We start from the raw sequence: 15,829 nt of genomic DNA, 5'->3' as shown, positions 1-15,829 counted from the left end.
CCTCTTGTGCATTAACTCTTCCAAGAAAAACTTTTAAGAGTGAAACCTGCTATTATCCTATCACCAATACTCTAGGGCTGGCAGAGCCATGGTCTTGAGTCTCTCAAGTCTACAGGGTGGGTTTATACAAGGGTTTACAATAGCTTTCTGACACTGTGTGAATGGCAGAATAAGTTACAATGCAGAAATAGATTAACAAGATAAAGTGGTTTTACTTCTTCTTTAAATAGCCCTTACAGGCACCAGAGTTCCTCTACAAATTCAAAGGAGTCTTTTCTTCTTACTCCTCCACCTTCCTCATTTTAAGCAGGTAGACGTGAATGGAGTACACATTGTGAAATGCCATTGCCTCTTCATCAGGTTACAGCACTACAGAAGAAAAAAAAGAAAATCTAAATGAAAATCACTTCTCTTTCCAGTCTCACTCTACCTCAGAGTTCCCCCTAATAGCTGAAAGGGATTAAGATCTTAAATAACTTGCTGACAAAACCACTGTACAATAGGACCAGTTGGTAACATTGGGAGGAGATGTTCAGCTTTGTTTTTCTTCATGCTCATAGAGGGTCTGACTAAAACCAACTATTCTTCTAGCCTGTAAATAAATGCAAAGCCTGATCCAGTTGCAGGAACTCCCAGCACAGGGTTGAGGCTTCTAAGAGCATGATTTCTGGAAGCAGTTCTTCCCATGTGGGCACAGCGGATGCCAGCAAATATCTGCTTTGGCAGGAACAGAGCTTGTTAATCTGAAGTGCCAAATGCCCACACATCTCACAGAAATCCATGAGATCCCAAAATCCAAGAAAATGGGAGATGGGAAAGATCTTTGCCTTTGGGAGTAAGCCCATTAACAGCATGTTCCTGAAGAGGCTGAGAGCTCACTGAGAAGCAGTTTTCATCTTCTGCAAAATGTCAAAAATAAATGTCCAGTACTATGAGCATCATCCTATCACTGCAGCACCTACACATCCCAGCTGGCATTAGGACATGGCTGTAGCAGCTGGCAGGGATCCCAGATCAGAGTGAGCATGCAGGCACAAGCGTGGAGCTGAAATAGTGCTGAAACTAACAGGAAAGGAGGCAGGACAGCAAAAGCACAGAGACCTGTACTGCTGCCCTTGTATTCTAACATTGTGCAGATTCAAACAGAAGCAAGTTTCAATTTTGTATACGACAGGGGAAGTAAATAATTCTAGGAGAGGGATTAAACTTCTGCCTACCAGTCTTCAAGAGCAAAAAATACCTGTACAAGGCACCCAGAATATCCCTTAACATCAGCAGTTTTTGCTTCTCATAGCCTGGTGTAAAGTAATAAAGAAAAATGACTGAGTTGTTGCCAGTTGCACTTCTGCTACAGTCTGGAAAGCCAAGACCAGCTCCATGGCAGGATCCACAGAACAAGCCAAGGACCAGCATCCATTGCTCCTATTTGTAGCTCAAACTGGTGGTCTCCTTTCCACATGGGTGGCAGGAACCATCTGGTCCCACTTAGACATTTATAGGAAACGTGTCCAGGTCAGAGCAAGTGGTTTCCAGGATATTTTTCTAATTGGGAAAGAGGTACTTTCATAGAGAAAGCCATCACAGCCTAAGGTAAGCCCAGCTAAATGAACCTTGATTTCCATGGATGGTAAGGATAACCTCAGATTCATTGGACTGCCAGTGAGTGGCACAATGAACCCTGCACACAGTACCTAAACCTTCCACACCTTTGCGACACCACTGCTGAACCTTTAAACTGCAATTATGTATGGAAACTACAGCCCAAATAGACAAGATTCCCAACATCAGCATTTTCCATGTATTACCAGCCACACATGACTATGGGAGGTCTGCTTCATGACAAAATCCTTATTCCTGCCTCAGCTTTGGAGGTCTGACTCCTCTGTGTGGCTATCCTGGAGCACGTGCTGTCCTAGATAAAGAGACCCAACCCTGGCATTGAAGAGGAATGGTGTCCACATGAGTGCTGCCTCAGCCTGTGCCTTCCCATCCTTTCCTCTCCACTCTGACAGTCGGGTGGCTCCTATAGAGACAGCAATTATAAGGATTAATTTTCAGCTTACACCTAGCAGGGTTGGTGTGCGCCTTCAACCCTCACCCACAGCTCAATATATGGCCTTCAAAATGCATTGCAAACACATCACCTGAGACTTCAAGCTGCTCTGGCTTGTGCCTCATTAAGCTGCACAGTGATAACAACTGTGAAATCAACATCTGAAGCCAAGTGGCTCTTGTGAGATGTACTTTTGCCACTGGCCTTATGCTGCCTGCAAAGAAAGACTAGGTTAGAACAAACAGAAGAGCAAGAAAGCATGATTACCAGGCAGGCACTGAGCAGAGAGTGCCTTTTCCCTGTGGTAATTTACTCTATAGTTTTCAGATTTGCTAGTCTGTTTCGGGTCATGTTGTTTCAATGTCTTTTCCCCAAGAATAAATACAGCATGAAAAGTCTCCTAATGGACCCCTGTAGACAGATCTAACTCCAGGTCATAGAAGCAGCTGGCAAACATACTCACAAACTGTAATATCCACATGACAAACCTCAATATTCACTCACGCACCATTAGCTCCACCATCAGCATGAGCCCTGTGCTTCCAACAGCACGGGTGGGGGACCCTGGGGAGCCAGGTGGAGATGTCCCAGCCCTGTGCCTGGGTACACCCAGCAGTGGGGGCCAGGGCTGGCCAGCAACATTCACATGATGGTACTTTCCAACTCTGCACAGAGGCTAAATCCAGCACTGGATATTTAGAACCATATAATCATTTTGGTTGTAAAGTACCATCAAGCTCAGCCATTCACCCAAAACTCCCACCAATAACCAAGTGCCACATCCTACATGTCCTTTAAGTACTTCCAGGGACTTCCAGGGACTCCACCACTTCCTTGCATAGTTTTTTCAAAATTTGATAACCCTTTCAATGAATCATTTTTCCTAATATCCAGTCTAAATCTTGCCTGACGCACCTTGAGGCTGTTACCTCTTCTACCGCTTGTTACTTGGGGGAAGAGACCGAACTCCTCCTTTTTCTACAACCCCAGATGTCACAGAGAGTGATAAGGTTCCCTGTAAGCCTCCTTTTCTCCAGGTTAAACAATCCCAGCTTCCTCAACTTCTTCTTATAAGACATGTGCTCCAACCTTTCTCTGGACTTGCTCCAGCCCCTCAGTGTCTTTCTTGTAGCCCAGAACTGGACATAGGATTTGAGGTGCAGCCTCACCAGTGCCAACTACTGTGGGCAGTCACTGCCCTGGTCCTGCTGGCCACATTATTTCTGATCCAGGCCAGGATGCCATTGACATTTTTGGCCCCCTGGGCACAGCTCTCTCACGTTCAGCTGCTATCACCAGCACCCCCAGGTCCTTTTCCAAAGGGCAGCCTTCCACCCACTCTGTCCCCAGCCTGCATCACTGCCTGGAGTTGTTGTGACCCAAAGGCAGGACCTAGCACTTCACCTTGCTGTACTTCATTCAAGTGGTCTTGGCCCATCAATCCAGCTCACCCAGATCCCTCCGCAGAGCCTTCCTACCCTCCAGCAGATCAACACGCTCACACAACTTGGTGTCCTATGCAAACTGACTGAGGGTGCACTCAATGCCCTCACCTATATTGTTAATAAAGAAATTTAACAGGACTGGCTCCAAAACTGAGCCCTGGAGACACCACTTGTGACCAGGCACCAGCTGGATTTAATTCTATGCACCACTCTTTGAGTCCAGTCATCCAATCAGTTTTTTACCCAGCAAACAGTGCACCCATCCATGAGCCATCCTCCACGAGGATGGAGATTCTCCTCAGGCCTCCTTGTGTTGATGATGAATTGATAGAAACATTTTTATTGCTTTTATGTCAGTAGCCAGATTGAGTTCTAGCTTGGCTTTAGCTCTTCTAATTTTCTCCCTGCATAACCTCACAACAGCCTTGTACTCCTCCTGAATTGCCTGCCCCTTCTTCCAAAGGTCATAAACTCCCCATTTTTTCCTGAGTTTCAGTGCCAAAGCTCTCTGTTCATCCAAGCTTCTTCTTCCCCACTGACTCATATTTCAGCATACAGGGACAATCTGCTCCTGCACTTTAAAGATTTCCTTCTTGAAGAATGTCCAACCTTTCTGGACCCCTTTTCCCTTCAGAAATGCCTCCCAAAGGACTCTCTCAACCAGTGTCCTGAACAGGCCAAAGTCAGCCCTCCAGAAGCCCAGGGTTGCAGTTCTGCTGACCTTACTTTCCCAAGAACCAAAACCTGTGTCATTTCACGCTCCACTGTTTCCAAGGATGTGTCACAGTGACCATCACATTATCTGCCAGCCTTTCTCTGTTCACAAAGAGCAGGTCCACTGGCACACCTCTCCTTGCTGGCTCCCTCACCAGCTCTGTCACCAAGTTATCTTCCACATACTCCAGGAACCTCCTGGTCTGTTTTCAGTCTGCAGAGTTGTATTTCCAGGAGATGTCTGATAAGTTGAAGTCTTCCACAAGAACAAGGGCCAGAGATTGTGAGACTTCTCCCCATTGCTTACAGAATCTTTCACCTACCTCTTCATCCTTGTCAAGTGATCTGTAAGAGATTCCCACCAGGATACCTGCCTTGTGGGCATTCCCTTCTGAGTCTTACCCATGGGCACTCAACTCCCTCATCACCATCTCTAGACTGAGAGAGAAGACAAGCAGAGCCTGGGATGTTGGTACAGTTAACTGCAGGAACAGATCAAGCTGTCAGCTGTTATTAGCCTTAGCAAAACCCACATCTTCTAGTTCAGTCTCAATTAATTCATAGGGTGTTTGAGAGCCTTCCTGTTACACTGTGAAATTACTGGCCCTGTCTCGAGCCTGGCTAACCTGCCTGTCTCTCCTCCTGCACCATTGAAATGTCTGTTATATTTTTCTGGTTGAGTGGTTAGTGAAAGGATGAATGAATAAGTGTTTGTGCTAGCTGATCTATACGAAGATGCCTCACTAAGCAGAAATGGACATGGCTTGATATGATTTTGATGTGCTCTTGGCTTACTTTTGGAAATTTATTTTCTGCTAGAGAAGTATTGAGAAACATGAGATGTTAAATTTGATCCTGTTTTCCTCATTTTGAGCACCTTGCTCAAAGTGTATAAAAAAATGAAGCACTTCTAGAAGTCAGAGTTATGGTACATTCAAAACAAAACAATGGTCTGAATTCCTTTATTTATGGTGATCAGCATGGTGCAAGCAAGTTGTTCCACCTTGTTACTAAACAGCATCATATTCCTGATATAAATCTATCCTCTTACTTCATCAAGAGAAAGAGGACCTCAGAACACAGATGCATTTGAACGTAGAATTAACTCACATAGTACCAAGGCCAGACACCAAGAAACAAGCCCCCATCTCCATTCTAGCACTGCAATCTCCTTCTCTTCCTCATCCCACTGCTGCCTAGAGAATTCTCAGTCCTCAGACCAGAAAACAGGTTACCCCATACAAAGCCTGAGGGGAGCTGAGCATCCCAGGTACATTCTTTGCCCTTCTGAGGTCTAGGAAAGAGCAGAGGTCCTGGAATCTAGCAATACTTCTCAGCTCCTAGCTCTGCTTCAGTCACTTCAACCATCTCCAAACCAAATCTGCTATTCTGGGGAACCGCACTGAACAGCAGGGCTCCAAACCAGCCTGTCACCTGAGAGGTCAGGTTCTGACTGAGAAACATACACACAGTCATCAAAATGCAGCTGGTTGGCCTGAAACCACAAGGCTAGACCAAGAAAAGATCTTCCTTTGCTTGGTGCAGAGGGTGTGGGAGAAGTCCAGGCTCAAACTTTTGAGCTGAGCCAGAGCAGAGGCTTGACATGTCTCTGAAGTCTCCATTGGTCATTCCAGAGCTGTGTGCTGTGGTTGAGGAGAATGGCTCCAAATCTCTCATTTTGAAGTCGTTTGATTTCCCATACGTGATTAAACATCCATTGAACCAAAGAGGAACATTGGTCAACTGATCAAATATTAAGGAAGCTTTAATGAGAGATGGGGTTGGTTTACACTGGTGAAATACGAATCAAGATGTGCATTTAGACCATAACCCAGTCCTAAACACGAAAAATTTCTGGCAGCAACCTGTCCTCTTTCCTGCCAACCTTTGAAGGAAAACCTGGGTCTTCAGGCCAGACACCTGGTACTGCAGAGTCCTGCTGATGACAAATGGATTATCAGAATTTGGATGGATAATCGTTTAGATCCACAGGTCTGCATAGGAATTTCAGAAACAGCTGCTACTGTCTCGGTAGCAGCCCAGTGCAAACAGGCACTGAGAGGACTCCTTTCTCTTCTCTCATTGTTGTGGGGTGTCTGTCTCAAATATCCTGTGAAAACAGGCCCAAACAGATGACTTTTGCAGCCCACACAAGTGACCACATTTCAGTTCTTTCAGTGATGAAACTGAGAAAGTTTGCAGGATCTGGAACCTTCCTTCAAAAGGAAAATAAGATATCTCCAATACCCCTGAAAAAAAGAAATGCGCACTTCCATTCAGACAAAGCACACGTTAACTTGCATGAGAAGGAATGAGAAAAGCCTTCAGGAAATAGCTAAGAGTTTCCAAGTCCTTAATTTTCACAGACTCTGGCTTTCTTCTGGGGAAAAAGTGTCCTTTTCAAATGTGCCTGACCTTGGGCTCTGTTCCTACAAACATTGATTCAGGGAGGTACTTTGTTGTTATTTATTCTCAACTAATGACTGAACTGGCACAGCTCTGAAGAAAGGGTATATCAAAAGCCCAGTGTCCGCAGGCTTGTTCCTGTTCCCTGCCCGAATTCTTCCTGCCCTTGGCTGATGCTGAATTGCCACAAACCTCCATTTTGGCTTAGCTGGGGTAAAACCAGCCCCAGCATCTCTCCTTTCCATGCACTCCGAGGCAGCATGTACAAGTTTGCTCCTTTCACACACCTACTGAAATCCACATGGATTTGTAAGGCATTACCTCGCTGTGTGTTTTTGGGAAGCATGACTGCCCATGTTTATATATAAACACAGAGTCCTTTCTTCATTTGAGTGCCTCTACCACTTCCTAGGACACAGAACATGCCCATGCACGCTGTCTGACACCAGAGCCATCCTGCACAGAAGGGCCTGTAGCCCTTCCTAAAGGCTCTCACGTCTCGGCTCTGCCGGGGAGGGCAGTAATTCATGCAGACTCCACCACTCCCTGCACCAGTCCAAGAGCTCTGCAGAATAGACAGTCACGCTCCAATGTTCAAAACAGTCCGAGGCTTTGTTTCATCTGCCAGTCTAGGGACAGCCTGCAAGATCCAAGTCACAACCGACTCCTAACTGAATGGAATCCAAAGCTCAATATAGCTGAAGGAGCCAAGAAAACTTCTCTCAAGAGACTGGTGCCATTTGCTAGAGTGGGAAATGTGGGTCCTCAGCTTTTTGGATGCTTGGGCTCAGTGCAGCCTGCAGCAGAGCCTTACAGTTCTCATACTTGCAGCTCAACATGTGGCTGCCCATGTTTGTGGCTAAAAATGTGCTTTCTACATAATGAAACTGGAATCAATAACCAATCAAGGCAGTATGTGCTTCTGTGGAACAGCTTAAAATAGGCTTGCTTGCTTGCTTTCTTAGCAACTGCTCGCAGTGAGCCCAACCTTTCATTTCTTCCACTGAGCTGAAAAGAGCTCTGCAATCACATCATCACAGCACAAGGCAGTCACAAATATTCCACATCTTTTAAAGCCAGAGAAGGACAGGGAACTGAAAGGCAGCAAAACACTCAATACAATAGGGAAAAAAAGCCCCACTCTTGTGCCCATAGAGCGGCAGCAGAATTACCAAGTTGAGCACTCCAGAAGTAAGGCATGTGTAAATTAAGGTTGCTTGTGTAATATCACTTCACTCCCCCACCTCCCTCTCTACATTTGCATCCTGAAACAGCCTTTAATTGTAAGAACTGCCTGCTACTACTGTACCCCTCTCACTCTGTTCCCAGCACTTGATTAATGAGCAGCTATTCAATATCTTGTTTTCTTCTCCAGCACGTGGTCTCATGCTTCATCTTTACTGCTCAAACCCTGGAGTCAGAAGCCTCCATCAATCATGTAGGGTGGATTTTTTATTTTAATAGACATTTATTATTCAGCCAAATTTGGGTAGCTTTTCCAAAGGAGAGGAAGAGGTCAGGCATGCAACACAAGCTCACTGAATCTAGTTCCCTGTTCCAGATTGTAGTGGCACAAGCTGTCCTCAGAAAAAGACAGCAGTGGTTTACCCTGAGGCCAACACAATTTACTTTTCTTCCAAGATGTGTGTGAGATCATCCCAAGGGAGTCTCCTGGGAGGATCTGACCCAATGGGTCAGGATCTGAAATGCTCCCTGCTCTGGCTGAACATGCCATCAGCTGGTAAGATCACCTCTAACTCCCACTGGGAAATGTGGTACAGGTGTGCTCAGACTGCTGTTCTTGGAAAACTGCCACAAAGTCCTGCCTGCAGATGCAGGTTGCAACACTCTCAGTAGAGGAGGCAGTGACATTTAAGAGAGCAGAAAAAATATGTATTGAAATACAAATATGTTTAACAGCACTGGCTATTTTTAAAACTACCGAAAAAAGAAATTGCTTTCATTCTACTCAGGATCAAGGGCATGTTTGTAACTGGTTCCCTTCATTAAACCTTTGCTTTATAATATATTACCATGTCAAATACCAACATTCAATAACATTTTTTGTTAAAAGGGAGGAAAAAAAACCAGTCATACTGATTGGATGGACCATCAAATAACCACCTGATGGATGAAAAGGAGAAATGGAAATGCCATCTGCATTTCCAGTACTCCCCAGCTGATCAGCCCACTGGGAAATAACAAGGGAGGAGGATTCAATATTCTCTATGTGTCTGCAAATCACTATTACACACCAAATTTTGCAGGAGATCAATACCCCTCTAACAATTCTGCCACAGATGCCAGAGCTCATTAGTAGGATGTGAATAACTATGGAGGCTGGAAATCCTATTTTACTTGTCTGTCTGAAGGATTTTGGTTTCTTACCAGCTTAGCTGGGGATTTCATGACCAGATTTTATAGTCTATGTAGACTCTTACTCAGGTAAAAATTGCTTATCTAAAAGTGGAGTTTTGTTTCAGCTGACTCAGCAGGAGCCTCAGAGTCCTTTCTCCATTAGTTATTACCATTCACTTGAATGAAATGCACAAGAGAGCACACCAACCTGACCAGAACTACTGGTGGTACCATTCTGAACTGAGAACTGCTTCTTTTGATCATTCAGAATTTCTTCTTATCCTTAAAAGGCCCATCCTACTAAAAATAAATAAATAAATAAATAAACAAATTAATAAGTGAACCAACATAACAAATTAAAGCAAACACACAGCCGCTTTTAAAAATAAAAATTAAGGAGTGAAACCAAATCCTACTTCTGCATTATTGCCTTGGTATTTAAACTTTTTTTTTCTTTTTTTCTTGATTATACACATTTCCCCCTTCTACCTCTTGCAAATAAAGATTCCCCAAAAGTCTTGTCATTCTGACTTGCATCCTTGGTTCAGCCTTCAAGATAAAATATGTTTCAGAAGCCATTATGGTCCCAGAAGAGCTATAAATAGGATTTTTCTCAAATCTGGTTGTCAAATATGACACTTGAGAGGAATGCATAGGACACTCCAGTTGCTTAGGCTAATGAGTCAGTGCTGGTCAGCTCACAGGCTGCTCAGACATGCAGGATGTGCCTGCAGGATGCTGAGCTTCCTGCCACACATCCCGAGACAGACAGGGACACTGGACTTTGGCAAAACCGCCCAGGCTCAGAAATCTTCACTGGTGCCAAAATGCTGTGCCTGGTGAGCAAAGCCTGGCTGGCAAGAGCTGCAGTGGAGCCGTGGCACGCAAAGGGCAGGAGCACCAGCCCAGCCAAGGGACCTGCACAGGGCTGCAGCCTTGCCTTGGTTAATCCACTCCAGAGTATTGTTTAATCCCACTGCAGTTTCCCAGTGCAGCAGCTTGCAACGGGGGTGACTGCAGGATACCCCTGACATGTACCCTCATTTTGCAATGGCTGGGAGCATTCATCTTGCTGCATGTGTTGCTCCCGGAGGAAGGGCCTTTCCTCATCGCTGATTTTCAGAGCCTTGATGCATTTACAGGAGTTTTGCACAATGGACTGGGGCTTCATTTTTCATGTCTGCAATGTTTTTCTTGTCCCTGTAGATAACTGGCCTTTGCACGCTCATCCCCAAAAAACCGAGCACTTGGGATTTTGCAGTGATGGTAAAATTGCCCACCCTCAGTTTCTCCAGAAATCCATTTCTGTCTGCAAACACACTTAATATGAATGGAAAACATTGTCATGCAAAAATCAGGGAAGGGAAGGGAAGGGAAGGGAAGGGAAGGGAAGGGAAGGGAAGGGAAGGGAAGGGAAGGGAAGGGAAGGGAAGGGAAGGGAAGGGAAGGGAAGGGAAGGGAAGGGAAGGGAAGGGAAGGGAAGGGAAGGGAAGGGAAGGGAAGGGAAGGGAAGGGAAGGGAAGGGAAGGGAAGGGAAGGGAAGGGAAGGGAAGGGAAGGGAAGGGAAGGGAAGGGAAGGGAAGGGAAGGGAAGGGAAGGGAAGGGAAGGGAAGGGAAGGGAAGGGAAGGGAAGGGAAGGGAAGGGAAGGGAAGGGAAGGGAAGGGAAGGGAAGGGAAGGGAAGGGAAGGGAAGGGAAGGGAAGGGAAGGGAAGGGAAGGGAAGGGAAGGGAAGGGAAGGGATTTCATTGAGAAACTTTTGATAAATCCATCCATAACCAGAATGATCTAAAACATACATTTTAGACAGTAAGCTATGCCAAACATTTACTCAAATGTAAATATTTGCTTTTTGCAAATGGGATATTTTAATCACAGAGGCCAGCAGACAATCTGAAATTACTTGCTTTTTTGCTGCTTGTATTAAAGAGCATGAGAAGACATATATTGGGGAGGGGGTAGATTTTCAAAGACATATTGGCATTATTTGTGTAATTACTTGGAAATTTTTATCTAGATGAATTTCAAAAGACTTCTGAAGCCTGGCATAGACTCTGCAAGTGCTGTGACTTAAACTTTCTTCAGAATCCAAATTTCACTTTCCCAGTTTCATAAATTTAATCTTTTTTATTTGGCCACGAAGTTTTCAAATGCTTCTGGAGGATCTAAGAGCACAAGTTCTAGGGAAAATCAAGAGGCTGATTTTTAATCTAAAAATCTTATATTTTCAAATCTTTCCCAGCTAATCTATTTCATGTGCCTAGAGGGTTTTGCCCACACCAGTATGAATCTGCTCTTCTTGGACTCAGAACCCTCAAGAGAATTTTATTTGATAGTAGACTTTTGAAATTTGGTATAAACTTGTCTGAAGTCCTGAAGAAGCGTGCTTTTACAAGTCCTGCATGTGAAGGAGTGTTTTGGCAGAAGTACTCCTGTCTCTGAGGCTGGGATTAATTTAATTTAATGAAGTTAGTTGGGTTGGCAGTCTCAGCTAATCACCAGGCCTCCCTTGTCTGGCTTCACTGGTTAGAAATAGGCCCCTACTGCAGACACAGGATCAATTCCTTTCAGATATTCCTACCTGCCTCTTTTTGTCACTTTATTAATAGGAAGAGTCCAACTGACTAACTTGACTGGATGCTCAGCTTTCGACTAGCCAATGTTAAGGCAGATCATTCCAGCATACGTTGTTACCTGTAAGGCATTAAGCGCTATGCTGTGATTGGGCATCACTGAGATTTTTGAATAGGTCAGAAGTCCCCAGAAGTGCCCCCATGACCAAAACTTTAGGTCAACACCCACCATCTGAATTTGTTATCCACTCTGCAAAAAAAAAAAAATATCAACAGCATCTTTTCATCTTTACTGTGCCTGTAGCTCCCAACTCATAAGGAATATTTTGTTCTCCATATAAGCTGTTTCAGGAAGAAACTTGTCTGAACCAAAATCTGAGGCTCCACACAACATCTGCAGAGACGTGAAGCTCAGTCTGGAACAAATTCTCACTCCATCAGCAAGTGTACTCATCTGAACACCAAATGTGTATTTGAAAATCTGAGAAACAGGTTCTGCATTGACAAGTGTGTATTTGAGGGTCTGATACATTTAGTCAGATCCATCCAGGAGTAAATTTTTCGTTGTTGGGGCAGGACCAAATTGACTTGAAGTTTTATCATATGTTCACCACATCTTGTATTTTCATCAGCTGCAGTTTGGCTTGCCACAAGTTAGTGTACTTATGCATTAGGTCAGGTTTCTTCTGTTCAGACTGTTATAGCACCATCCAAAAAAACAAGGGTAAAAATAATTTTGGGAAAGAGAAAATCAGTATAAAACCTGTATTTATATTTGCACTGGTGCAGCACAACCAAATCTCTCAGGAAAATCTTCAGCTGCCAAAACTGCAAAGAAAGATGCGTGACCTTCTGCTACATTTCCCATGTTTTTTGTCTTAATTAAACTCATCATGAGTCATGTTTACAACACCCAACTTACTGCAGCCCCAAACAAAGGCATTCAGCCTCTGATGTGCATGTCCATACTCACCAGGGATTACTGCTGCCGTTTTCATCACTTCCTGTATGGGGAAAATGCAAAGGCCAAATTTAGAAACGGATCACAAGTCTCTGGACAGGTTGCTTCCAAGAAGGCTGATGAAATCTGCTTTCTTATTCAGCTTAAACCTGTCCTCCCAAGTATTATCTTCCTGGAGACTTTCAGACATGTTTCCATCTCCTAAGCTGTTAACTCCTGCAGTATTAGGACAAAAAGAAAAAACTAATCTTTCCAAAGGGCTGAAAGACAGATGGGAGATCAGAGCTGCAACTTTTTAGCTCAGAACCTACGTGTGTGAAATTCAACAGGGCTTCCTTTATGTATTTATATCTAGGAAAATTATACAAAGCAAGATATGCTTATTATCCTAATAATATTGAGCTTGAAAGAGTCACTACCCCTCACAATCATGCTTTAATTTGTCCATCTTTTCTACTTAGTAGCTTCAAACTTAAAATTATTGATATGATTACATTGGGTCAAAGAGGTTTTGGGCTTTTTTAAAGAGTTTCATTTTTTTACTATTTGGTCAAAACACCATGGAGCTGCATTTGAGTTATCCAACAGTCAATCCACACACATTTCAGATTACAAGGGCAACTACTTTTTAAAGACAGGTTTAACAGCATTCTCTGTGAAGAAAATAAATGGGATGAAGCACAAAAGGAGCAGTCAAAAATGTCAGACATCGTAGAGGAGCAGGAACTGTCATTAGCCTGGGTACTGCTATGACTATCAAAGCCCATAGATGCTCTCTCACTGCACAAGACAGAAGGTAAAACCAGCCACTGTCATGAAGAGCATCATTCTCTGCATGAAGAAAAGAAGGAATAACAAGCTTGGGGAGGCACAAGGAGGGGAGGTTAATTCTTATTACTTTATTTGTATTTTTAAACCATGCTTTTAACTCTTAATGGGTTGCTTTGTTTTGTTTTTTTTAATCAATGCATCTCCATCTCATTTTTAACTCCAGGTGCTGTTATCCCTCTGGAAGAGGGTGTGGTGTCAGGCATTGCCATGCCCAGCCAAGCCCAGATACCTGGTGGGCTCCAGCCAGGAGAGGGCTCGGGGGGAGCAGTGCCCGATGCTGGCAGCCAGTCCCCCGCAGGACCTTGTGCATCCCGCAGGGCTCGGAGCCAGGCACAGCCACTCCCCGAGAATCCCGGGCACCTCCAGACCGCGTCCGCAGCCAGCACAGGAAACTCGGGCGAGAGCGGACCCTCCCTCCCTTCCTCTGGCCACCAGCAAATCCTCTCGCTTCTCCAGATCTTCATGTCAGGCTGCAGCTCCTATTTTTGAGCTGACGTTCCCCGGCTTTAATCCCCTTAGCCTGTGACCACCTCCAGCAGCTTCCCGCAAGCAATAGCAGCGCCAGGCGAGGCTGCGAGATCCTCCCCCGCCGCCCCCTCGGGAACCTGGATTTATGGAGAGGTGGATTAGGAACATTACCAGCCAGGTCACAGGGTGTCAAGCTGCTCTTTCAGGGCTTAACATGGGAGGCTCGCTCAAGAGGGAGTGCTCGGTTCCTGTGAAAGCGGCAGGGATGATTGCTGCCATGCACTTGCAATTTACCCTCTTAGCAGCACCGGTGCTTCAGCTCGGAGCACTTAGAGACACAGTTCCCGTAAACAAAGCAATCAGCATGTGTAGAAATGCTTTGCTTTAATTTTCCTTTTTTGATTTTTTTGTTTTTTCATATGTGGAAAATAAAAGGAGTCTTTCTAAGTGCAATGAATGAAATTCATAAATGGTGCAAATCCACCTTGCAGTCAGTGAGCGCCGGGTGATTTTATACCTGCCAAGGAGCCCAGGCCATCATCCCCTCGGAACTGGGCACCCCAAGAGCAGGAACCCCAAGTTCTCATCGGGTTGGGGGAGAGAGGAGAGGTGCCCACAGAGCTGTAACCTGCCAGGTGACATGGGAAGCAGAGCCCGGCAAAGCCAGCTCCACAATGATGTCCCAATGCCCGAGACCACGCACCACGTATTAGACACCATCAAACACACGTCAGGCCAAGCTGTGGCTGCAGACTGTGGAGAAAACACTCCACCTCAGTGCAAGGTTCTTGCAGCTTGTAAATCAGAAGCAGCCATTTCCCTTCAGTGTGCTGCAGGGATCTGCACGAAGGCAAATCCCAAGTGCTTCGTCACTCTGCTGAGCTCTAATCCCGTCAGCATCTCTGGCCACCCCATCAATCGGATTAGAAAAAGGCTGAAAGTCGGAACAGGGCCGGCTCGCCCACGGGAGCAGGTCCTGCGTGGGCAGATGCAGCCAAGCCCCATGCTGCTGCCTGCAAGCCCCAAGGCTCTCACCACCACAGAAATCTGGGGTGGCCAGAGCTGCAGACAGGGCTGCCCATGTTCAGCATCACCAGGAGAGCCAGGGACTGTGTCCTCAGCCCCCTGCTGCCCCTCCACAGCCTCTGTGCTGTTAATGGATGAAGTAACTGCAGCACCGCTGTCAGAGCCTTTCATGCTCGTGCCTGAAGTTAGCCAAAAATGTTCTGGCAGAAAATATTTTCCATGAGAAAATGCTGCTTTAACAGAATCTAACCCTCCTGGTGGAGACCTGTCAGCTGCTGCAACCTGTGGTAGAAACCAGATGGGTGTATAAATAAGGATCCTGCCTCCATCCTGGGACCACTGGCAGCGAAAATAGAGATCTATTCAAGGTCTCTCTTTTACTTTCTCTGTCTTTTCCCAGCTACAAAAATAATTTCTTTTTTTTCATCTTTCTGTCCCATTTTGGAAAGTTTTAATTCTTTCTGCCACCCTAAGAAAAGCACAGCATATGTGGGAACTGTGTTCTGCCTCCAGCAGCTCATTTCATGGTCCAGATGGGCACATCCTTTCCATCTCAGAGACGATCCAGGTCTATGACCTCACACCAGCTTCACCAGCATGGCTCAAGTGAGGACTGATGGGCTGGATTTGGCCCTAAAGCCAGTTCCAAGTGGCCAACTGCTTTTGCCTGGCTGGTCCTTGGGAACATATACCTTGTCATACCCAAACACATAAACCAGCAGGTGCCCAGGGCTGCCACATTGTGTGGTGCACAAAGAGGGGCTTAATGCCAGACTCAAGCCCCATCATCCCAGAACACCAGCATTAGCATCTTTGCTTTTACTTTTCCTGAGGGTTTGGAACATCATCAGGGGTCAAAAGTGATCTCCCATCCATAAATATAAAAACTGAGACCACCCCTATTTTATCTGCTCCCAAGGGGACACCGTATGGAGACCTGTCAGCTCTCAGAAGCTCCAAGGGTTTCCACAGCAAGATCCTGTCTGTCTTAAAAAG

At 45.3% G+C, this 15,829-nt stretch overlaps 1 long non-coding RNA gene across 1 annotated transcript; it reads right to left on the bottom strand.

Moving 5' to 3' along the window:
- Positions 1 to 296: 296 nt before the first annotated feature.
- On the bottom strand, positions 297 to 14,147 carry LOC116992754. Its single transcript, XR_004417102.1, has 4 exons — positions 13,979 to 14,147; positions 12,521 to 12,551; positions 9,185 to 9,276; positions 297 to 369 (listed from the first exon to the last, which is right to left on the bottom strand). It is a non-coding gene; the product is annotated as an uncharacterized LOC116992754 (long non-coding RNA).
- Positions 14,148 to 15,829: the final 1,682 nt, after the last annotated feature.

Source organism: Catharus ustulatus, chromosome 2, assembly GCF_009819885.2.
Source record: "Catharus ustulatus isolate bCatUst1 chromosome 2, bCatUst1.pri.v2, whole genome shotgun sequence".
NCBI classification, from domain to species: Eukaryota; Metazoa; Chordata; class Aves; order Passeriformes; family Turdidae; genus Catharus; species Catharus ustulatus.
The sequence above is the reverse complement of the archived record's forward strand: the minus strand, read 5'-3'. Positions and strand labels throughout refer to the sequence as shown.